Below are 23,832 nucleotides of genomic sequence, written 5' to 3'. Positions count from 1 at the left end.
GATTGAAGGAGTTAATCTCTCTTCAAATCTGAGCAACAAGAGGAGTGCAAATCTATGTTAAATCAGTTTGCCTCCCTGTTCTCACTTTCACCAGGATTGACCCCTTGGGGCCAGCATTATATACTAACTGGTGACTGTCTGCCAGTAAAAAGCAGAGGATACAGAATGTCAGAGAATGTAAGAACCCACATCAAAGGAGAGGTCAGCAAGATGCTTGACCTTGGGGTAATAGAACCCTCTACTAGTCCATGTCTAGCCCAGTTGTGTTAGTACCAAAGGCAGGACCCAAAGAATTGAGATTCTGTGTGGACTATAGAGCTCTTAATGCAGTCACCAAGACTGATGCCCATCCTTTGCAAAGGACAGATGAGTTGGTGGATAGACTTGGTTCAGCCAAGTACCTCAGCACAATTGACCTGACGTCAGGCTATTGGCAAATAGCCCTGACAGACCATGCCAAGGAGAAAACTGCATTTTCTACCCCCATTGGCTTATACCAATTTAAGGTTATGCCTTTTGGACTGAAAAATGTACATGCTACATTCCAAAGGATGGTAAATCAGGTTCTGGCTGGGATGGAGGACTTTTGCATGGCATACTTGGATGACATTGCAGTGTTCAGCCAATCCTGGCAAGAGCATGTTGACCACCTAAGACATGTTTTGCAGGCTCTCGAGAAGGCCAATCTGGCTATAAAGGCAAGTAAATGCCAGATTGGACAGAGTAAAGTGGTCTACCTTGAGCATGACGTAGGAGGTTGTGAAATAATGCCTTTGCCCAGTAAGATTGAAGCTGTGCAAAATTGAACAACACCTACTACTCAGACCCAGGTGAGAGCTTTCTTAGGCCTCACTGGGTACTACAGGAATGTCATAGAGAACTATGGGACCATAGCTTCTCCCCTGAATGTGATCTCCTCTCCTAAGTTCCCTAAAAAGGTCAAATGGAATGAGGAGTGCAATCAGGCCTTTGAAAACCTGAAGAAAGCCCTTTGTCAAGCAAGCTCCAGTGCTAAGAGCTCCCGACTACCACCAAACTTTCATTGTACAGACAGATGCTTCTAATGCAGGTATAGGTGCAGTCCTTAGTCAACTAGATGGGAAAGGTAGGGAACACCCCATTTGCTTCATCAGTAGAAAACTGAAGGATCCTGAGACAAGGTGGGCAACTATTGAAAGAGTGTTTTGCCATTGTGTGGGCTCTGAAGAAGTTTAGGCCATACTTGTATTGTTCTACTTTTGTTATTCAGACTGACCACCAACCCTTGAGATGGTTAATGCAAATGAAGGGGGAAAACCCAAAACTATTGAGATGGTCAATCTGCCTTCAGAGGTTTGATTTCACCATTGAGCACAGGTCAGGGTGTCACCACCAAAATGCTGATGGTCTCTCTAGGATGTTTATAACCGACTAGAGGTATGAGATTCATCCAGGAGTGGATTCAATCCTCCTGTCCCTTAGTCTGGGAGGTGGGGGGGTAAGTGTTAGCGGAATTCTCTTATAAGGCTAATTTCCCAAACCTAGTAAGTCCCCCAGCAGCTTTGCTGGATTTTTGGGGTTTGTTTTTTTCTCCTGCTAAGAGTGAGACTCTTTTCTTCCCACTCTTAGGCATGATTTGAGTGTCTTTGACTCTGTGTGTGCTTATGGGCTATGGGGTTTTCTTTCTACTCCATAGGGTATCATCTATTTTGTATGTGTGTGTTACACAGCACCCTCAGTGCAGTAACACAGGGGTGTCATGGTGACCCCCAAACATAGACTCCATACCCTGGGACTGACTACTGTCTCCCAGGGCATGTAAAGTCACCATTGACTTTACTAGTCCTAAATTGTGAACAGAACCAGTACAAACCATCATATTGTGGAAGTACTAGAAGGGGTTAATTATATTGCCCCTAGGTCTGTTTTCAAGGGGGCACTGTCCAGTCCCCCCTTGTCGAGTTTCTGGCTGGTGGCAGTGGTTACCACGCAAAATATTCCACCAGAATATTCTCTATGGGATTTTCCCATTGATTTTAAGTGCACCACTTTTTGGTGCAATGTTAAAGATACCGCTGGTTTATTTATTTAATATTAAATCCCCGGTTGGGTCTTTTTGCCAGAACTCTTTTATAAAATGGCGTTTGTGTCCGTCTCTGTAACTCTGACCAAGGTCGAGCACTTTGTTCCACTATTTTGGAGGGCTTCTCCATAGAAGCCCTCCAAATGGTGCCACTCTGTCCACAGGAGGGGTGGAGGGGGGAATTGGCACCCTGGACTGCGTTGCCTCAGCAACCCAAGTCGCACTCTACTCTGATTGGCCCAGTGGTGAGCCGCCCGGCTCACCACTTAGCATGTGTGATTGACAGCTAGGCTGATGAATGGGAGTTTTTCTGCATATAAGCAGAGCCTTTGGGACTGGAACTTCAGAAGTCGCCACAGGACCTAAGAATCCGAAGAGGGAAGAAGCTGAGCCATCTGCAACGACGACACCACTGGTGAAGCCCTGCTGCAACTACCTCACCACTTTCCCGACGACAAGAAAAGATTTTCTGCTGGACGAGTCTTCTTCCTCTGAGCTGGTGGGACCAACCAGTTTGCCCTTTTCACCTTCCAAAGACGTCTCTTGGTCGAATCGCCTGTGCCAAGCACCCCGGCGGCCGGATAGCCAAGCTTCACCACTTTGACCGTGAATAAAAGTAACGCTCCTTTTATTGACAAACTCTGTGGCTGGTTTCATCCCTGTGCAGTGCAACGACTCCACGTTTCCTCCTCGACAAGATCCTCTCTTCCCCTGGTCGAAACAATGAACTTCAACCACTGCCAGGAACAACTGCCGCAGCTGGAGCTTCTTCTCTGTTTAAGGTACTGTGTCCTGCCTGGCCTCCCTTTCTTCGGTTTGCCCAAGGTGACCCTTAAATCCTTGGCTTGCCAACTGGGTTGGCCCCAGACCTTCTAACTTTACCTTCTTGAATCGCCCCAACCTCTTTTGAACATTCTGCAAAGACTTTTAGTGCATTTTTAAACCGTGTGGTCCTGGGCACATTACGCTTTGCTCCCTTTTAAGTGGGCCTGGACTATGAACTTTGGCTCTACAGTCTATACTGCCTTTATTCCCTTGCTGAGAACTCCTAAAAGTGTCGGGACCTGTTTTATTTCTATGCTCTGCATTTTTCCTCTCCCTTTAACTGAAGTATTGGAGTGCCATCAGGTTATGCGCTCACTTCTGTTTAACAAATCGTGGTGTTTTAATTCTGACTTGTCTAATAGTTATTAAGGGAGGTGTGTATACTTTACCTGACTGTGTTTTAACTTGCTTTTGATTTAGAGTGCTATTATATTGCCTAAAGTGTGTTTTAAATAAATAATTATATACTTTTTATACAAAGCTCTGGTCAGTGTTTGTTTGCTCTACTGTGTTTTTAGCCCTATTGTGTATACTCTATATACTGCCCTACTCTTCTTGAGAGAGGTCTGACTGCTCCGCCACAGCTTCCAGGTAAATCTGGGTGGTGCAGACTGCTACCAATTGGGTTTACTGCTCCTGTAGTCTTAATCTTTTTGCAGTGTTCCCCAAGGGAACTGCACAGGATTCTGCCTAACAGGGCCCAATATGGCTGTACTTATAAATGTGTGTGCACACACAGGCACTGGCTGCATGCGGCCTACCACATACCAATCTAGTAATTGCTCTCTGTGTCGCACAATTTCCAGACAGACATGCATGACTTATTAAACCTAGTGCAACAAAAAAACTCCAGAGGTTATGGAAATTAATTTCAATCTAGCATGTATATTTACTGGGTATTCCAGTTTCTGAAGTAGCTTGGGAACAGTATTTTGGGGGTCTTTACCATATAAATCTAGAAAGTATTGCTATACCAGCTGTAATAATGAATGTGGTTGATTCCCTACTTATAATATTTTATTTATTTTATTTGTAACGCGCTGGGACAGCGCCCGAGGGCATACAAGCGAGCAGACAAGACAAACAACAAATAGACAGATACATAATAAGAACAATTTAGTCAGCCAAGACGGGGGAACCAGGAGGGAAGAAAACACTGAGTTTATTCAAATAACAGAGTCTTTAGCCTGCGCCTAAAAGTCGAGATTGCCCCACACACTCTAAGATCCGGTGGGAGGGCATTCCAGAGCCGAGGTGCGGCCACTAAAAAGCAGCCATTATGGACATGGGAGAGTTTGGCTACTGGGTTTCCACCAGGCCAGTGTTGTTAGTACGTCCTGCTCGCCTAGCTGGCAACCATCTAATCCTTTTGGTTAGATAGGCTGTACTTTTGCCATACAGGCAGGCATGCGTGATGCATAGAGTTCTGAACTGGATTTGCTTCTGTATTGGCAGTCAATGAAGTGATCTTCTTGCTGCAGACACATGCTCAGTTCTGCGTAAAACAGTCACCGCCCTAACTGCATTATTCTGGACCACCTGCAGCCGATTTATCTCTGTTTTTCCAATGCCCTGCAGAATAGCGGCACAATAGTCCAGACGTTATCCAATAATTGCACGGGCCAGTGTTTCGCTGTCTGCCTTATCAAGAAATGGTCTCGCCTGAACAAGTAGCTTGACATAGTAGGAAGCACGTGATACCAAGGTACTGACGTGTGCTTTTATAGTAAGCTCCGAGTTCAGTATGAAGCCCAGTATTCCATCCAAGCGCTGAAATCGCTCTCGTGCACAGTTGCTCAATGGAATTTCAACGCATCCGATATAACAGCATACTTTGCTCTTTTCAAAAATCTTACTTTTGAAATTCTCTATGCATTAAAACCTGATCTGTTCTAGAAATCTAGCCTGTAAGCACTGTTATTCCTATTTATAAAAAATGGTGTATCGATATGCCTGTCAGTTATCGCCCTATTCTTCTGTTAGATTTCTGTGTAAAAATCTTTGCTCATTATTTTTTTTTTGAAGCTTTACAGGAATTGTGTGACTTTAATATTATCCCTTTTGAACATTTATAATTGCCTTGCATTGACGTGCATGGTGAATACATACCATGAGATTGACAATGGCAAATTGTACAGTATTTTTATAGATTTCTCATGGGCCTTTGATGGCTTGGATCGCAGTCATCTTTAGAATAAAAAATGGCAAATTGTGCAATCCAATTGCCTCCATTCATGGATCAGGATCCAAAAAAGGATATACTGCTTAGTTTAGAAAGTTAATGTAAGCCAATAATGGCCTTAAACAGGGGTGTATATTAGCACCATTGTTCTATATTTCCATAGCCGATCTTCCGGAAGCTTTTAAAGCTATTCAACCAATTGAAGTACTGATGTACACAGATGATATGGGTATACTGGATCAGACTCCTATTGATCTTAAGCAGGCCATACTTTTGTTTGAGAAACAATGTAGAAATAGGCTCTTAAATCAGAGTAAGCCAAATACCTTCATATTTACTAGTTCTCAATGTCCTCCAGATACCTGGTGCTTGTCAAATGGAAGAGAGGAGCAGGTTAGGGAATATACATATCTGGCATTCTATTGCAGCATAATTAGCCTTGGAAAAGGTGTTTGTCTTCACCCGAAATCCGTGCTCAACTAGTTGGCAATGGTATGAAGCCCAGGGCTTTAAGAAAACATAATATTGCTTAAAGCAGCGTACAAGGCAAACATACCTCTGCTCCGTTAAATAGGGCAAAACGCCTCTCCCCTAACATTTTCTTAAAACTGGGTAAACAAAGCAAGTAAAATCTAGAAATTCTATCTCTCCCATCACAGATCTACATCTATTTAGGTTCCGATTAGAGCTTGGGCTCAGTTCTATTTCTTATAAGGGGCAGTACGCATTGTGAAGTCATGGCAGTCGATACAGTGAGCCTCTCCCCGTTATCTAACATATTTAGTATATATGGAACTTAGTACAAAACCCTTCGCCTATTCAAGAGTTATGCACCTCTTTAGTGGGACATTTGCGATTTTGCAATTGACAGCTGGTGAGACTTCCATAGTAAATTCTCCTCAGATATAGAACAGGTTGCCAAAAAGCATCTGTGTACATTGCGATTACAATCAGCTCTCAATGTGTATACGCCTCATAACTTTGCTGTTGGCATTTGTTGCATGACAAAGCCACATGCAGTACAATGGTACCTAGCAGAACTATCACTGCAGAGGCATGCATATTCGTTTTGTGCCTTCAGTTGGGGAAACAGAAGTTGAATGTAGTGATGGATGCTTGGCAAAATGCGCAATAAAATGACAGAAGTTGTAATTTATATGACGTTGGGGTTCCAAATGTCATTCACATGCTATTTTTCTATAATAGGTTTGTGGAAAACATTTTTAAATCATAATGAGTCAGACGTACACAAGATGGTGCTATAGTTGGCACCAGATAATTTAATGTTTCATATTTTTTAGATTATGGACATTTGAGAAATTAATGTTCTTCAACCAGTGTTAAATTTGAATAATATGTGCACATATGCTTGTTTATAATAGCTCTACTGGTTGTATATTATTTAATTGTTTTATATAAGGTGTTGTATGTTTCGGATGAGACATTTTAACAAAGATAAGAAATTGAAAAGAATCAACAGTAACAATTCATGAGGATCTTCTTGTTCCTGGCTTCTACATATTTGTTGGTTTAATTCATAATCCAGGCACAGAGAACAGAAGAAGAAGAATGGGCTTGAGCTGGGTTTGTGTTAATTTCATTTAAGTGCACTTACAAATATGTTTAAGTGACAGACTGAAGGCATTTGAATGTGTTGGATTGAAGGTATTATTTTGAAGAGTAAATTTAGTTTCACATTAGCATAACAGTTTAATCTAGTATCCTTTTGGAAAGCCGGTGGACTATTATCTAAGCCAATTGTATGGTACTATATTTAATGGTGGAATCATTTTAATTAAGTTATTTTTTCTGTTTATTGTTTTATGGGGCATTATTCCTATATGAGACCACTGGTTACATTGTTAGGATGTCAATTTGAGTTACGTCAGCATTGTATAAAGGTTGTAATCAAATATATTGTTCAATACATGGTAAACATGCTGTGATTTTATTTGCTTCAAAAATCAGCACATACAACCCATCTCATATGCATACTCTTTAAGATGCAAACTAACCCATTCCATCAGTGAACACTTTAGAACCAACCTCTAAAAGTGCTATGTCTAAACTCAGGCCTTGTGATTTATGAATAGTCACACCATTTGCTGGTGTCACTGGGAAATGCTTTCAGTAACTTTTAATTTCATATTAATTTTCAAAGTTGTCAAACCTTATTTGGATAGCCTCTAGAAACAAGTTGCTAACATGATTTTGAAAGCCTACTATATAGCCCATGGTGCCAATCACTAATCCTCGTTCCACATTTACATTTCTGTACAATATCATCCATGCTTTTATGCACAAATATGTGTCCTCTACTACTTCTGTTATTGAGGCAGTGGATTCTAACTCTTTTAATCTTTTATGTGCTAGGTTGTTCAGTTTACTACTTAGACGTTGCTATTGGATTTTGTGCACTGCTTGAATTAGTAGTAATGGATGTTTCTCTTAACTTACATTTTTTTAATTATTCTGTCTGCTAATGTAGACATTAGACATACCAGCTATATATTCTGGTAGTAATGGGACACTATCAATCAATCTGTGTATTTTGAATGTGAATTCATAAAACAGAACAGTAAAATCATGTATATCAAATATAGAGGAAGTTAAAATCCATACTCTATGTAGTCGAATTCCTAATTAACAAAACCTGTATCAGAAAATGTTCCAACATCGCACAGGCCCTGGGTCCTGTGCTTGCATAGAATAAAAATAAGCAACTTGTCATTGCCTAAAACTCAGCAATCTTAAAAGGGGCAATATACAACATTTAAGCTGTATGTCACACTTGGGGCAGAAAAACAACATATGCATATTGGACTGGGCTGATAAATTATCACAGAAGCAAGCCATAATATTATCATTATAAAATACCCAAGCATAAAGAGCCAGATGCAATTGGTGGAATCTCAACTTTGTGATTGCGTTTCTGGCATAACTTTTAGATACTAAGGATAAAAAGGATACATTTGTGATTTATTTATTTTATTTATTTATTTTAATTCTTATTACGTGCCGCATGCCCGTAGTCCTCAGGGCGCACACCTGTATTACTCTTGTAGTTTCATGTATCAATTGCTGCGTCATTAGTCATATTTCAGTTTCTGTAAGCATTTTACCATGTTCCTGATCTTTACATTGGCAGATATTTTGGGTAAATCCAAAATAAATGCAGTAAATTGATCAATTGGCATGGGGCATTATGGTATTGACAACTGGTCGGCCGTTTACAGTGGTCTGTTGTAAGAGTTGCCTCCAAAAATGTAATTTCGTTTTACAATGTCTCTAAATTTGTCTTTATCATTAATGAGGACATTATTTTCTAAGATTTTGGCAATTTTGTGTGCTTACCAGCATGTGATTTTAAAAACTGTATTATGCGCTACTGGCAACATGAATACACACTAATGTATTCCACCAATGTTGTATGCATCAAAACCAGTTGGTGCTGTGAAGACATTAATGGATTATTAAATGCTTTGTAAACAAAGGTAGAGATGACTTCAATAAAGTAGCGCTTACCTATACCAGCCTCAGCACTAATATGTAATCATGTAGGTTGGTAATGTTTGCAAGGCATGCATGTTGCTAATATAACAATTCATGATTTAAGTCACTTGCTATTTCAATGAAAAGGTATATGTTCTACCTTTAATTTGGTTGTTTATTAGTGTAGACATTCGTTCTCCCACTTGTGCATGAATCACTGCAGCAACTACATCATGCATTGCTATATGTGCTTCAATGTGCAGTATGGGATCGTCTAGAGATGCTGGTTCATTAGAATGTCCAGACTTACATTCTGAGGTATGTTTGTTCAGTGTGGCTTTTATGATTTTTACTTGCTTAATTTCATCATAGAGCATTTGTAAGTAATCTTGGAATGCAGCCCGTTGAATGGTATCCGATATTGAAGGGTTCTTCTTACCTGCTGTATTTTTTAAAGCATTCAGATTCTGCACGCCATAGTAAGAACAACTGGAGAAGACAAACATGTATTTCTTTTTTCTCCTGTTTGCTGCATGTTACCTTTTGTTGGTTAATTAGGCTAGGTTTACTATGTCAGAGAAGAGAGTTGTGATCTTACTTTGTATTGACCTTTATTGGCATTTTCTGCAGCATTTTCTTTGTATGCGTATAATTGTAGGATTTTGTATAACACAAATCTTGTAGGTCGTTTCATTGACCAGGAAAGAGATCACCAAGCATGTTTCTGAAAACCTGTGCTGTTTGGTCAAGGTTTGCTTTTGAAAATAGTCATTTAGGTGCCAATACTCACTTTCTACTTTGCGGGAATCCTATACTGATTCATTTGATGGCAACACTTTTTCCATAGAGTCATGTACTGGTTAATCTATCTGCTGCCTTACATCTACCAAACTCCTGATGGGCAAGTGTTTTTACTCCCAAGCTGTTTAAGCATGCTGACAGGGACCTTTCATTTAAACATCTTCCAAAACATTTTACCAATTAACAGGGTAAATCATAGAATTTCGCAGAAAAGTGTCGCAAGCGGCTGGTGCAGAGTGTCCGCGTGCGATTGTGTGCGCCAGGCACGTGCGCTAAAACCGATTTCCGCGCACAGCGTATTCATGGATTCCATGCTCCCAAACCAGCCTGGCGCAGAGAATCGCAGCGACCCTGCAGCAGCGCCAGTAACGCCCCCAAGAACGCCCTCGCGCAAGGAAAAGCCATCAACATCGCTAAATCATCGCAAAGGGCTGCGCTAACCCTGGACCAGTTTACAGGGCTGCCAAACAAGGAACGCAAAGCAGGCAACCTTCATATCAGGAGTACGCGGGAAGTTTTACACGCGATTAGCCAGGGTACGTGTATTACAGGGCTACGCGGGAAGTTCAACACGCGATTGTCCAGGGAACGTGTATTACAGGGGTACGCGGGAAGTCTTACATGCGATTAGCCAGGGCACGTGTAATACAGGGGTACGCAGGAATTATCACACGCGATTTGGCAGGGTACGTGAATTACAGGGGTGTGTGGGAATTATCACACGCCATTTTGCTGGGTACGTGTATTACAGGGGTGCGTGGGAATTATCACACGCAATTAGGCTGGGTGGGTCCTCACAGGTGTTCCCTGTACACCCTCCACGGCCCCTGCAGGCAGCCCACAAAACAGGGGACTACCCTGCACACCTGCTCATGTCTCCCACCACCCCCACCCCCCAGCAGTGCAGGGGCAGCCTCCACCAGGCCCCCACTCATGTCTCCCACCACCCCCACCCCCCAGCAGTGCAGGGGCAGCCTCCACCAGGCCCCCACTCATGTCTCCCACCACCCCCACCCCCCAGCAGTGCAGGGGCATCCTCCACCAGGCCCCCACCCATGTCTCCCACCACCCCCACCCCCAGCCACCAGGGGCAGCCTCCACCAGGCCCCCACCCATGTCTCCCACCACCCCCACCCCCCAGCACTGTGGGGCACCTGCCAGCAGGCCCCCACCCATGTCAACCACCCCCCCCACCCCCCAGCAGTGCAGGGGCAGCCTCCACCAGGCCCCCACTCATGTCTCCCACCACCCCCACCCCCCAGCCACCAGGGGCAGCCTCCACCAGGCCCCCACTCATGTCTCCCACCACCCCCACCCTCCAGCACTGTGGGGCACCTGCCAGCAGGCCCCCACCCATGTCACCCACCACCCCCACCCCCCAGCAGTGCAGGGGCATCCTCCACCAGGCCCCCACCCATGTCTCCCACCACCCCCACCCCCCAGCAGTGCAGGGGCAGCCTCCACCAGGCCCCCACTCATGTCTCCCACCACCCCCACCCCCCAGCCACCAGGGGCAGCCTCCACCAGGCCCCCACTCATGCCCGACTCATGTCTCCCACCACCCCCACCCCCCAGCACTGTGGGGCACCTGCCAGCAGGCCCCCACCCATGTCACTCACCACCCCCACCCCCCAGCCACCAGGGGCACCCACCACCAGGCCCCCACCCATGTCTCCTACCACCCCCACCCCCCAGCAGTGCAGGGGCAGCCTCCACCAGGCCCCCACCCATGTCACCCACCACCCCCACCACCAGCAGTGCAGGGGCATCCTCCACCAGGCCCACACTCATGTCCCCTATCACCCCCACCCCCCCGCCACCAGGGGCACCCTCCACCAGGCCCCCACTCATGTCTCCCAGCGTGCTACGTGTATTTCAGGGGTGCGCGGGAAGTTCCACTCGCGAATAGCCTGGGCGCGTGTATTTCAGGGGTGCGCGGGAAGTTCCACACGCGAATAGCCTGGGCGCATGCATTTCAGGGGTGCGCGGGAAGTCTTACACGCGATTTCAGCAGGGTACGTGTATTTCAGGGGTGCGCGGGAATTCGCACACGCGATTTGGCTTGGTACGTGTATTACAGGGGTGCGTGGGAATTATCACACGCGATTAGGCTGGGTGGGTCCTCACAGGTGTTCCCTGTACACCCTCCAAGGCCCCTGCAGGCAGCCCACAAAACAGGGGACTACCCTGCACACCTGCTCATGCCCCCCTGCACCCCCACCCCCCAGCAGTGCAGGGGCAGCCTCCACCAGGACCCCACCCATGTCTCCCACCACCCCCGCCCCCCAGCAGTGCAGGGGCAGCCTCCACCAGGCCCCCACCCATGTCACCCACCACCCCCACCCCCCAGCCACCAGGGGCACCCACCACCAGGCCCCCACCCATGTCTCCTACCACCCCCACCCCCCATCAGTGCAGGGGCAGCCTCCACCAGGCCCCCACCCATGTCACCCACCACCCCCACCCCCCAGCAGTGCAGGGGCATCCTCCACCAGGCCCCCACTCATGCCCGACTCATGTCTCCCACCACCCCCACCCCCCAGCACTGTGGGGCACCTGCCAGCAGGCCCCCACCCATGTCACCCACCACCCCCACCCCCCAGCCACCAGGGGCACCCACCACCAGGCCCCCACCCATGTCTCCTACCACCCCCACCCCCCAGCAGTGCAGGGGCAGCCTCCACCAGGCCCCCACCCATGTCACCCACCACCCCCACCCCCCAGCAGTGCAGGGGCATCCTCCACCAGGCCCACACTCATGTCCCCTATCACCCCCACCCCCCCGCCACCAGGGGCACCCTCCACCAGGCCCCCACTCATGTCTCCCAGCGTGCTACGTGTATTTCAGGGGTGCGCGGGAAGTTCCACTCGCGAATAGCCTGGGCGCGTGTATTTCAGGGGTGCGCGGGAAGTTCCACACGCGAATAGCCTGGGCGCATGCATTTCAGGGGTGCGCGGGAAGTCTTACACGCGATTTCAGCAGGGTACGTGTATTTCAGGGGTGAGCGGGAATTCTCACACGCGATTTGGCTTGGTACGTGTATTACAGGGGTGCGTGGGAATTATCACACGCGATTAGGCTGGGTGGGTCCTCACAGGTGTTCCCTGTACACCCTCCAAGGCCCCTGCAGGCAGCCCACAAAACAGGGGACTACCCTGCACACCTGCTCATGCCCCCCTGCACCCCCACCCCCCAGCAGTGCAGGGCCAGCCTCCACCAGGACCCCACCCATGTCTCCCACCACCCCCACCCCCCAGCAGTGCAGGGGCAGCCTCCACCAGGCCCCCACCCATGTCACCCACCACCCCCACCCCCCAGCCACCAGGGGCACCCACCACCAGGCCCCCACCCATGTCTCCTACCACCCCCACCCCCATCAGTGCAGGGGCAGCCTCCACCAGGCCCCCACCCATGTCTCCCACCACCCCCACCCTCCAGCACTGTGGGGCACCTGCCAGCAGGCCCCCACCCATGTCACCCACCACCCCCACCCCCCAGCAGTGCAGGGGCAGCCTCCACCAGGCACCCACTCATGTCTCCCACCACCCCCACCCCCCAGCCACCAGGGGCACCCTCCACCAGGCCCCCACTCATGTCTCCCACCACCCCCACCCTCCAGCACTGTGGGGCACCTGCCAGCAGGCCCCCACCCATGTCACCCACCACCCCCACCCCCCAGCAGTGCAGGGGCATCCTCCACCAGGCCCCCACCCATGTCTCCCACCACCCCCACCCCACAGCAGTGCAGGGGCAGCCTCCACCAGGCCCCCACTCATGTCTCCCACCACCCCCACCCCCCAGCCACCAGGAGCAGCCTCCACCAGGCCCCCACTCATGCCCGACTCATGTCTCCCACCACCCCCACCCCCCAGCAGTGCAGGGGCAGCCTCCACCAGGCCCCCACTCATGTCTCCCACCACCCCCACCCCCCAGCCACCAGGGGCATCCTCCACCAGGCCCCCACCCATGTCTCCCACCACCCCCACGCACTGTGGGGCACCTGCCAGCAGGCCCCAACCCATGTCACCCACCACCCCCACCCCCCAGCAGTGCAGTGGCAGCAGGCAGTCAGGCAGCAGCAGGTGGGAGCGTGCTCGGGCCTCTGGGGGGCAGTATTTCGGCCTTCCGGGCAGGAGCGTGGTATTCCGTGTGCGTACGCGTGGCCAGCTTGGTACGGAGTGATTTGGCACGTGAAAATCCTGCACGTCAGCGTGAAAACTGAGGAAAGGCCATCAGCGCGTAGGCGCGTCTGTGACGTGACCCGCACAGGTGTATCCCACACAGCACGTGATGACAGAGCACACGTGGAAAGACTGCACGTCAGAGTGTAATCGCGTGTGATTGGTGGAAATGGCCCTACACGCATAAGTGACAAAGCATGTAATTGGTGGAAATGGCCCTAGCGCGTACACGCCGCGTAAGTGACGCTGGACGTGTGGGCCTGTATAAAAGGTACGTGTAGAACACGTTTTCCTTGTACGTGCTTTTCGTGGAGAGCGAGTGGGTGAATTCTGTACTTCTTGTCGTTTCACACGCGATTTACTTCACGGCGTTTCAAGTTCGTATTCCCTGTTACCTCTGACAGCTTTTTCTCTTTTTTCTCTTTTACTGGTTTACCTGGGCCTGTTCCCTCAAACAGTGTTCCCTTCTACTGTTGTCCTGTCTCCTCAGACAGCGTACAAATCTTCTTTTGGCGGGGGTGTTGCCAACCAAACGTGCTCCTTTTACACGCTCGTTTACCAGGCAGACGGTGAGTCACGCACGTATCTAACATCTGTGCTTGCCCCGTGTGTAGCCTACCCCTTCAGAGGTCATAATAGGCTGCGTGTGACACGCATACGTTCATTCTTGTGTTACTGGGTGCCACATCGTAGTGCAGGTTTTTCTTTCTGCACACGTGGTCTAGGAGGGGTTGCGTGCACGTCATCTCCCTTTTTTGGGCCTCCTGTGCGTTGCGTGACCCGTCATCTTTCCCCAGGGGTTACATTCAGCCTTGCTAGAGCACTAGGGTACAATTACCATCTGGTACCCAACCCCTTTGACACCCAATTGCCCAGGACAATATTCTACATCCACTCCCATACGCACATTAACATCAATGCCATGGCTGGGAGGCGAGGATTCCGTAAGGGTGGCAAAGGTGGAAGAGCCACAAGTGGTGGCCGTGGTGGATCCGGTAGGGGACGTGGTCGTAACTTGCAGGGTGAGCCTGTCCCCCCATGTGTGGAGGACCAGTCACGGGCACCCATAATCCCTCCCTCCTCCCCCCCTCTCGTTGAGGCTGATGTGGCTGACACCATCCATGCTCAGCCCTTGTTGGACCAGCCCATTGTGGCACCAGACCTGGCTGACTCCATGGCTGACTTCCAGGTCAGCAGGGCTACGACACGTGCGCTGGTGCACGTTGATGCCATCATGCCACGTGCATCTGGGGCAGCAAGGTCATCTGCTGCACCAAGGAGGCAGGGCGGAGAGGCTGCAGGGGCAGCTGCGGCTCCATCCACCCCAGCCCTCACACACCCAGCCAGGACAGTGTCGGTCCTAGTCCATGCTGCTGACATTCCCCCTGACACCATCACACTAGAGCCAATGCCTGCACCAACTCCCATGCTGAGTGTGCAATCCCACACTCCTGATACAGAGTCCACCAGGGCTCCTGCCCCTAGTGTCCAGAGCGGCGCAGGACACTCAGGATCACCACCACCTTCCAAGCGGAAGAGGAAGAGTGCTCGTCCGGCACAGGCTGATGCCCCAGACACGGCTACACAGTCCGGCCCGTCCAGGAAGCCCAGCTTCACGGATGACGAACTGAATGCACTTGTCGAGTATGTGTCCGGACATGACAACGAGATGGTCATTGTTGCAGGATCCAAGACCACACCTGCACAACGCCAGGCACACTGGCAGACCGTTGCGGACATCGTAAGTGCCCTTGGAATCGTGAGGCGCACAGCCAATGATTGCTATAAGCGCTGGAATGACCTAAAGCGCAGGGCAAAGAGTAAGCTGGCCTCAAGTCATGCCGCAACTCTAGTGACTGGAGGTGGGTCTCCAGTAGTAGACATGGAACTCACTCCACATGAGTCAGTCGCTGGGACCTACGTCACGGAGGAACAGATCCAAGGCGTGGGAGATCTGGCTGATTACGAGGCATTGTCCGGCGAGTGCACATGCATGTGTGTGTCATCCATGTGCATGGTGTGTGTGTGAGGGCTTCTGTTTGTGTGCCAGGTAAGAGTGTGTGCACCTGAGTCGTATGGGTCAGCCATGTGCTTCATGCAATACTTCCTGCGCAGCTGCATTTGGCCATAGCAGTATCCCTTCTGCCAACAGTAGACATCTAGCCCAACTGCACGCCAGTTGCCCTTGAAGTGTCACCTTGCCACAAGATAGTTGCTTATTATTCACTGTTCATTCAGTCAGATTGTTTGCATTCCCCCACTTTTACTAGCCATGTCGCTGTCCACTAGTCACATGTCTGACATGGCTATGGTGAAATGGAGTGACTTTGTTACCTGGATATCATTTGTACACACATGTCCCTGTGCAATTGGACCATTTCAGACTGGCAGCTCCAGGTGAAAAATCTGACCTGTTAGAATTAGAAAAGCAATTACATGCGGGAACTGGACTTAATGAATAGGGGCTGCCCTCCTCTCCATCTTCACTCAATAGCAATGGTACATGCCATCTGTGTGATGGCATGTGTGTTTCACCTGGCAATCACAGGCCAATGTGTGATGCCACTGCCAGGCAGCATGCAGAAAATGTGTTCATTTTCCATCTTGGTGTCATCAGTGTGTGCCATTTGCCTGCACTTCATACGCAGTGAGGGTGCATGCATGGGAGGGTTTTAGTCATGTGGGACATGTGTCAATCAAGTACTGGTTCTCTTGCTTCTCAGCCCTCATTGTGTGCCATGGTGCTAATGCCTGTTTCCATTTCTTTGTTTTCATGTCTTTGCAGGGGAAGACGCACCTGATACTGCTGGGGTTGTGGAGATGGTGCAGACCCAGGAGGGGTCCGAGGGCCGACCAACCACCAGTGAGGGACGTGGTGTGGTGGTGGGGGAGAACCCACAAGTGCTGCAGGTCGTGCTCTCAAGGGGTGTCTCTGGCTGCACCTCCCCCGAGCTGTACTCAGGTGTTGATTCGGATGAGACCTACGTGCCGTCGCAGGTGAGTGTTCCAGGGAGGGATTCTGTTCTGTCTCACCCACCTGCACCAGGGTCAGAACCCTCCATGGGGATGTCAGTGTTGGCAGCTACGCCTTCGGTGGTTACGGATGCAGGGTCACACTCCGCAACATCTGATCCTGTTCCTGGGCCAGCAGATCAGAGGGGGAATGCAGTCCTGCAGCCTCAGGCAGTGCCGGCACAGCAAGGCGCAGTTCGCCTTGCCCCAGACAGGTGTGGTGCCCGCTGACGTGGTGGCCGTACGCCACCCGGCAATACCGCATGGGAGCAATCCATTTACGGTATGGCAACCCAACAGGCTGCATCATCCGAGATGATGGCTCAGGCCATGGATAGGGTGGCCACTTCCATTGTCCCCCCAGAAAGGCTGATGGAGCGACTAGAGCAGGCAACCGACTCCATCTGCCAGTCACACAGGGAGGACATGTTGGGGTCCAACAGGGACAGGCGGGCGGCACTGGCGACTCTGCAGGAGGCCATCTCCATTGAGTCCCAGGGCCACAGGGAAGCCCTGAGGCAGGAGCTCCTTCACCTCAGGACGACTCTTGTTGAGCTTGAGGCTTCAACACACCAAAGGACAGAACAGCAGCTGGAGCGTCTCACCCGTACGCTCTCAGCTGAGATGCAGGCAACGAGGGCGGAGGTCCGGGCATCCCGTGAGTTGTTGCATGGGGACCTCCGCACACTCATCCTCCATAACCAGACCTACCACACCCGCATGCTTGCAGCCATGGAGGAGCAGACTAGGGCCTTGCGTGGGCTGCCTCCCATAGTGCAACCACCTCCGGATGCAGCTGCACAGGGTGATAATAGCGACAGCAGTGATACTCCCACAACAGGGTAGCCTTGTGGGCCATGAGCCCATGGAGGTGTTTTATTTTCCCAGGATCCACGCAGGTGGGTTCTGGTGTGCATCCTGTCCTCGGACCTCCTGGGTGGCCTCCCCAACCCCCCCGGGCCCATCAATGGCCATTTTTGATTGTTTCTTATTTTTATTGTTATTTCTTTTATTCCCTATTTTTTTGGGACGATTTGTTGGCTTCCCTGGTTCCTGTGGGCATACGCTGCATTGTGGCTGGGCACATGCAGGCTTGTAATGTATTTGGTTCAGATGCTTGGGTTTGAGTCACACACACCCCTCCTACTTCCCGTTTCCATGGGCTTGCAAAGGGTGTGCCCAAGTGACAGTGAATTACACAGTGACGTTGGACTCCCATGAGCTGTGTGGGCAGTCTGTAGTCAATACTGTGTATACATTCCTAGTGCATATTGCTGTTGTGTTGTACACTGCATGTTGCATTGATGTGTAACTCATCTTCTGTGTCTACCTCCCAATTTGCAGGTCCCTTCCTCATGCCTACACAAGGACCTCTAGTCTGGAGATGGGGTCCATGTTGGCAGCAGTGCACCTACAACTCTACATGGCGCCAACACTGCACAGTTGGTAGTGGTGGGAGTGCAGGCATTTCCAGGTGGTGAGACTACTAATATGTAACATTTGTGATGTCATGTTAATGGTACTACGTGCTCAAGTATGTTGTTGGTCCGGCATTGCTGTGAGCATTTCAGGTGCTGCAGGTTTCTAATAGGGACACTGTACATAGTGAGACTAGTGTCATGTTGTGGGGATTACTTTGTTTACCTGCAATTAGCATGACATGGCACGGTGTGTCGTGTGGCGGTGCTGGGGTTGGGTTGGCTGACATGGCACTGTCCTCTTGTTGCATTTTGCAAGTGGGTAATCATTTTAGCTGCTTGAATGTGTAACTTCACAGAACTGCATTGGTGGTGTCTGTGTGGGTAGGGATGCACACATTGTGACACTTCCAGGTGAACAATCTCAGGCTGATATGGTATTCACGGTTCATTCTCCAGACATTCAGGATCAGTGTCAGGTTGAGTCATCATTGATTGTCAGATGGAATGTGCCAGGGCAGTGTGCACTCCACAGGGGTGTGATTTCTATGTGAAGTAATTAGCCACTAGCTGTTTACGGGCTGCCTCCCCCCGTGCCCTTTCCCCTCCCATGCGCAGCGGCTGTGCATGTGGTTGGGGATGTGGGGCCACCACCATGTCCACGGCCAGGCCCCGGCGTGTTGCAACGTTGTGCAGGACACATGCTGCCACTATGATCCTGCACACTACTGGGGGAGCGTATAACAGCTGCCCGCCAGAACGGTCAAGGCAGCGAAAGCGTGACTTTAGCACTCCGAATGTGCGCTCCACTATGCCCCGGGTCGTAATGTGGGCTGTGTTATATCTTACCTCGGGTGGCGTGGTGGGGTTCCGAATTGGCGTCATCATGTGGGGGCTGAGAGGGTAGGCACTGTCCCCTGTGGAGGTGGTGATTGGTATCAATGGTGGGGTTGTGACCTTGCTCAGTATCCAACATGCATGCATGTGCAGTGGCATACATACTCACCAAGCAGCCATGTATTGCCATGCCGCCCAGCTTCTAGGTCCCGGTTTAGGGTGGACATTCGGTAAATGAAGCTGTCGTGGGTGGAGCCGGGATAGTTGGCATATACTGAGGTGATGATTCCCTTGGCATTACATGCTACCTGCACGTTGATGGAATGCCAGTGCTTGCGGTTCCTATAGATGTGCTCAGATGCCCTGGGGGGACGTAGAGCCACATGGGTGCAGTCGATGGCACCTAGCACTTTGGGGAATCGTGCCACACCGTAAAAATCCAGGGCGGCAGGATGCCTTTCTGCAGGTGTTCTGGGCAGGTATATGTGCCTGCGGACTGATGGGCGTGCAGTGATGATGTTCAAGACCTGGTGTAGGCAGCGTGACTGGGTGGCATGTGACACCCCACCCACTATGGCACTTGTCCGCTGAAATGTTCCAGTGGCTAAGAAGTGCAGTACATTGAGGACCTTCTCCAGGGGGCTGAGTGCTTGGGAGCACAGGGTGGGTGATGTGAGGTCATCCTCCCACTCACTCACCAGGTCCAGTATTATGTGTGGTGGAAACCTGTACCTCCCATACACCTGGTCATCAGGCATCCCGAAAAGGCTGGTTCTGGGTTTGAATATTCTGGCCCTGACTATCCTCCTCCTCCTCCTCCTCCTCCTTTGGTAGCCCACTGCCACTGCTGCTAGGAACGGTATGTTCATCCTGGCGTCTGAGCTTGTTATTGTTAAAGTGCGCAAATTTATGCTTTGCGCATGTTCTAGGCGAGCGTGTGACCCGCGCACCCCTGGAATCCAGTTCCCAGTCCAATAGCGTGTGGAAATTCACACGCACCACGGGATACAGCGTGTGACCCGCGCACCCCTGGAATCCAGTTCCCAGTCCAATAGCGTGTGGAAATTCACACGCACCACGGGATACAGCGTGTGACCCGCGCACCCCTGGAATCCAGTTCCCAGTCCAATAGCGTGTGGAAATTCACACGCACCACGGGATACAGGTTCGCTGACGTACTTGCGTGTGTAAGTGCCCGCGCACCCATCAAATACACGTACATAGGCCAATCGCGTGTACGCGCACTTTTGTCCAATTACACGCGATGACACTCTGACGTGCAGTATTTCCACGTGTGCCCCGTCATCACGTGCTGAGTGGGGAACACCCGTGCGGGTCACGTCACAGACGCGCTTACGCGCTGAGGGACTCTGGTCCAATAGAATCGCGTATGCGTGCTGACGCGCTTACGCGCTAAGGGCCTTTCCTCGGATTTCACGCTGACGTGCAGGATTTTCACGTGCCAAATCACTCCGTATCAAGCTGGCCACGCGAAAACACACGGAAGACCACGCTCCTGCCCAGAAGGCCGAGTTACTGCCCCCCAGTGCCCCGAGCAGCCTCCCACGTGCCATCTGCTGCTGCCTGCCTGCCTGCTGCCACCGTGCCCTGCCATTTGGTGCCTGCACATCAGCCATCTGCAGGGGTCCAGTTGCTGTGTCCACCCCTGCTGGAACTGAAGACTCCCGACTGGGATTACATCGCTCCACAGCCCAGCCCCAGGACCCAGTTGCCCACCCACACCTGCCTCTGGGGTTGCCATGTCGGACACTTCCACATCTGGCACCAGTGGCAACCCAAGGCCAGAGGGGCACCAGCTTCACTGTCACCGAAGTTGGTGTCCTGGTGGAGCATGTCCTGGGGCAGTATGATGCCCTCTTTGGATCGTCCCGCGCCAGCAAGGAAGGATGGCAGAGGATCTGGGCCGACTGTGTGGTTTCCATCAACGCGGAGGGGGTGGCAACCCGCAACGTCCTGAAGATCAAGAAGCGCTGGGAGGACTTGAGGTCCAGGACCCTTGTGAAGGCCCGGCGCCTCGTGGAGGGGGGCCGGGGCCGCATGAGTTCCATCCAGATGAGGGTCCTGGAACGCATACGCCCAGCGCTCCACGCCCAGATCCTTGAGAGGGAGGCCCGTCTGGAGTTGAGCGGTAAGTGTCCAAGCATTACTGTGTGAGACAGGGCATGTTGCGGTGTGCTGGTTCTATGATACTTGCCTGTATGTGTGCCATAGGCCATGTATGCATGGATGTGTGCAGGGACATCATGGTAATGCATGTGCGACCAGTGATGTGTGACCCACATGGTTGTTGCATGTGTTCAAATGCCGCATGGGGAGCCCTATGCAGATTTTGAACATGAGAGCATGCCAGTCTCTGTACCTGGACATGGGTGGGGGTGAGGGATGGGTGCTGATGCCAGGTACATATATGGTAGCCATGTCTGTGTGCCTGACCTGCGTGTCTGTGACTTGTGCATGCCATGGATGCATGACACATGTGTGTGACAATGCACAGATTCAGTGAAGCAGCCAAATTACCCTTGTGTCCGCTGTGTTTGGTGTGTTTGGGGCCAGATGGATGTGACTGAGGTGAAGTGTGTGCATGTGATAGGCATGAGCCATGATGCATGTGAGTTACATATCATTGAATGTTTCAAGAGTCCATTGGACATGCATGGAAATGTCCATGGCATGCACCATGCCTGTTACTGTGTGTGTTTTGCCTGGACTGACCCATGTGTTGTGTAGGGACATGACGGAAGTGTACTTTGACAGTGGTGCTCATCTGCTATTGCTTCCTATCTAGGGGACCATTGTACAGTGCCCTGATGCTTGTGTTCTTTGTCTCCCTCTACGCAGCGGCTAGTGAAGAAGAGGGCGGAGACGGCGCTGTGGAGCAAGGCGGCGGGGATGCCCCCACGGCTGCAGCGGAAGGGGTGGGTGAGCCCCCACAGGGGCCTGCTACGGTGGGAGACGGTGAGGAGCCATCCAGGTTGGTGGTTTGCACAGAGGAGGAGGAGGCCGCCACTGGGGCACACATGGGGCCTGGTGGGGGCATCCCTGCTGGTGCAAGTGGTGCAGTCCAGGGCCAGGGGCAGGAGGCAGCACAGGTCACCGTGGAGGGGCCTGTGCATGTCGCTGTCCCTGACCCTGTGAGTGCACCACCATGCACCAGCAGGGATGCCCCGTCCCAGGCCCGTCCGCAGGTAGAGGGGATGTCCATGTCACCTGACTCCCCTCCACCTGCGGACGTGGGAACCCCTGGCCGTGCGGAGAAGGTCCTGATTGGGGTCGCGATGCGCACGGCTGTGATTCGTGATGCCGTGCGTGCTTCCCGGGAGGAGCACGCACGTCATCACGAAGTGCACCGTGCCGACGTGGCCCAATTGGGATCGGCCATGTTCGGGGGTTTCCTGCATGTGTTGGCCAATGTGGCGGCCCTCTCCTCCTCTGTGCAGGCTATCCACCAGTCGTTCTCCTTGCCGTCTTCCAGCCCAGATGCCACCAGGGCCCCCTGTGGACCTGCCCCGACCAATGCAGCCAGCTCGGTGGGGATCCCATCCCTGCCACAGTTGGGAGTCGGAGGTCCAGCAGGGGTGGACAACACAGCAACTGGACCCCAGCAGATGGAAGATGTGACAGCATCATCAGGCAGGGCACGTGCACGACGGCGTCGGTGGTTTCCATCAGCCTGGATGCCGTCGTCCTGGCAGAGGCAGTGGCGTCGGAGGCAGCAGCGGGCTCGACGTGGGAGGCATCATGGCTCGGGGCCATCAAGATCAGAGGGGCAGGCATCGGCCGGAGGGCAGGGCAACCCTGGGATGGTGGTGGCTTCCGTGTGGGAGCAGTTGGTCCAGCGGATAGGTGCGGAGCGGCTGCGGGCGGAAGAGGAGCGGCTCGCCATGGTCAGGGCGGAGTTCTCCATGCGTCGGGCGTTGAGGCAGTCTGAGTGCCTCGAGGAAGCTCGCAGGGAGTTTGAGCTGAACATGGGGTTATCCCTGCAAGACCTCGGGGCCAGGACAGAGTCCCGCCTCCAGGACATCGACATGGAGTTCGATGATGCCCTGGCCAGCAACATCAACAAGTGAGCCGCAGGACTTGCCCGCTGCCTTTGTATATAGTTATATAGTTAGTTAGTGTTAGGTTTCCTTTATTTGTTTTTATTATTTTGGACCGCTCGGACAATGGCCACTTTTTTGTATATATTTTTTTCATTAGGTAGTAGTAGGTTTCCTTTATGGTGTTGGGCTCATGGACCTTGGTACATTCCTGTATTTAGTTTGTTTTTTGAAGGAACATTTTCTTTTTTTCATTATTGTGTTCACCACGTGGAAATGGTTTTTCATTATTTTACTTCTACTTGATATTGCTTTGGTCAACATTTGTTTTTGTATTCCTTTTTCGTTTTTTGATTTTTACTTTTGTTCTCCAACATGGACCATTTATTTTATCATCCACATAGTTGTATGTTTGATTTGTTTACTTATTTTTAATCTTTAATACATTTTTTATTTTTACTTCCACTTGTCTTATTTTGTCTTTGGTTTCATACATGTCATGATATAAGTTTTGACATTCACTTGCAGCCATTGTGTATGTGTGTGTGACGGACATGTGTTCATTTACATACTTGCCATTGGGGTTGTGTCATGTAATTGCATTCACTATGTGGGTGGATGCAATCCTTGCCTGGGTGTTTGTGCTGGGTATGCTGCCCATTACTGCCATGATTGTGTATCGTCAGGACCTGGGGGCAGGGGGACATGGGTGGGGGCCTGGTGGAGGCTGCCCCTGCACTGCTGGGGGGTGGGGGTGGTGGGAGACATGAGTGGGGGCCTGGTGGAGGGTGCCCCTGCACTGCTGGGGGGTGGGGGTGATAGGGGACATGGGTGGGGGCCTGATGGAGGGTGCCCCTGGTGACTGGGGGGTGGGGGTGGTGGGAGACATGAGTGGGGGCCTGGTGGAGGGTGCCCCTGCACTGCTGGGGGGAGGGGGTGGTGGGAGACATGAGTGGGGGCCTG

The 23,832-nt window shown here is 51.1% G+C and overlaps 1 protein-coding gene across 2 annotated transcripts in view; it reads right to left on the bottom strand.

Annotated features, from left to right (window-relative positions):
• The window catches only part of MRNIP (MRN complex interacting protein), a 1,002,312-nt gene that overhangs the window by 177,433 nt on the left and 801,047 nt on the right, over window positions 1–23,832 (bottom strand). The window lies entirely within an intron of this gene.

The sequence above is a fragment of the Ambystoma mexicanum genome, chromosome 3q (assembly GCF_040938575.1).
Source record: "Ambystoma mexicanum isolate Mex_15411 chromosome 3q, UKY_AmexF1_1, whole genome shotgun sequence".
In the NCBI taxonomy this organism is placed as follows: Eukaryota; Metazoa; Chordata; class Amphibia; order Caudata; family Ambystomatidae; genus Ambystoma; species Ambystoma mexicanum.
Note: the sequence above shows the minus strand (reverse complement) of the source record. Positions and strands in the feature narration are given on the sequence as shown.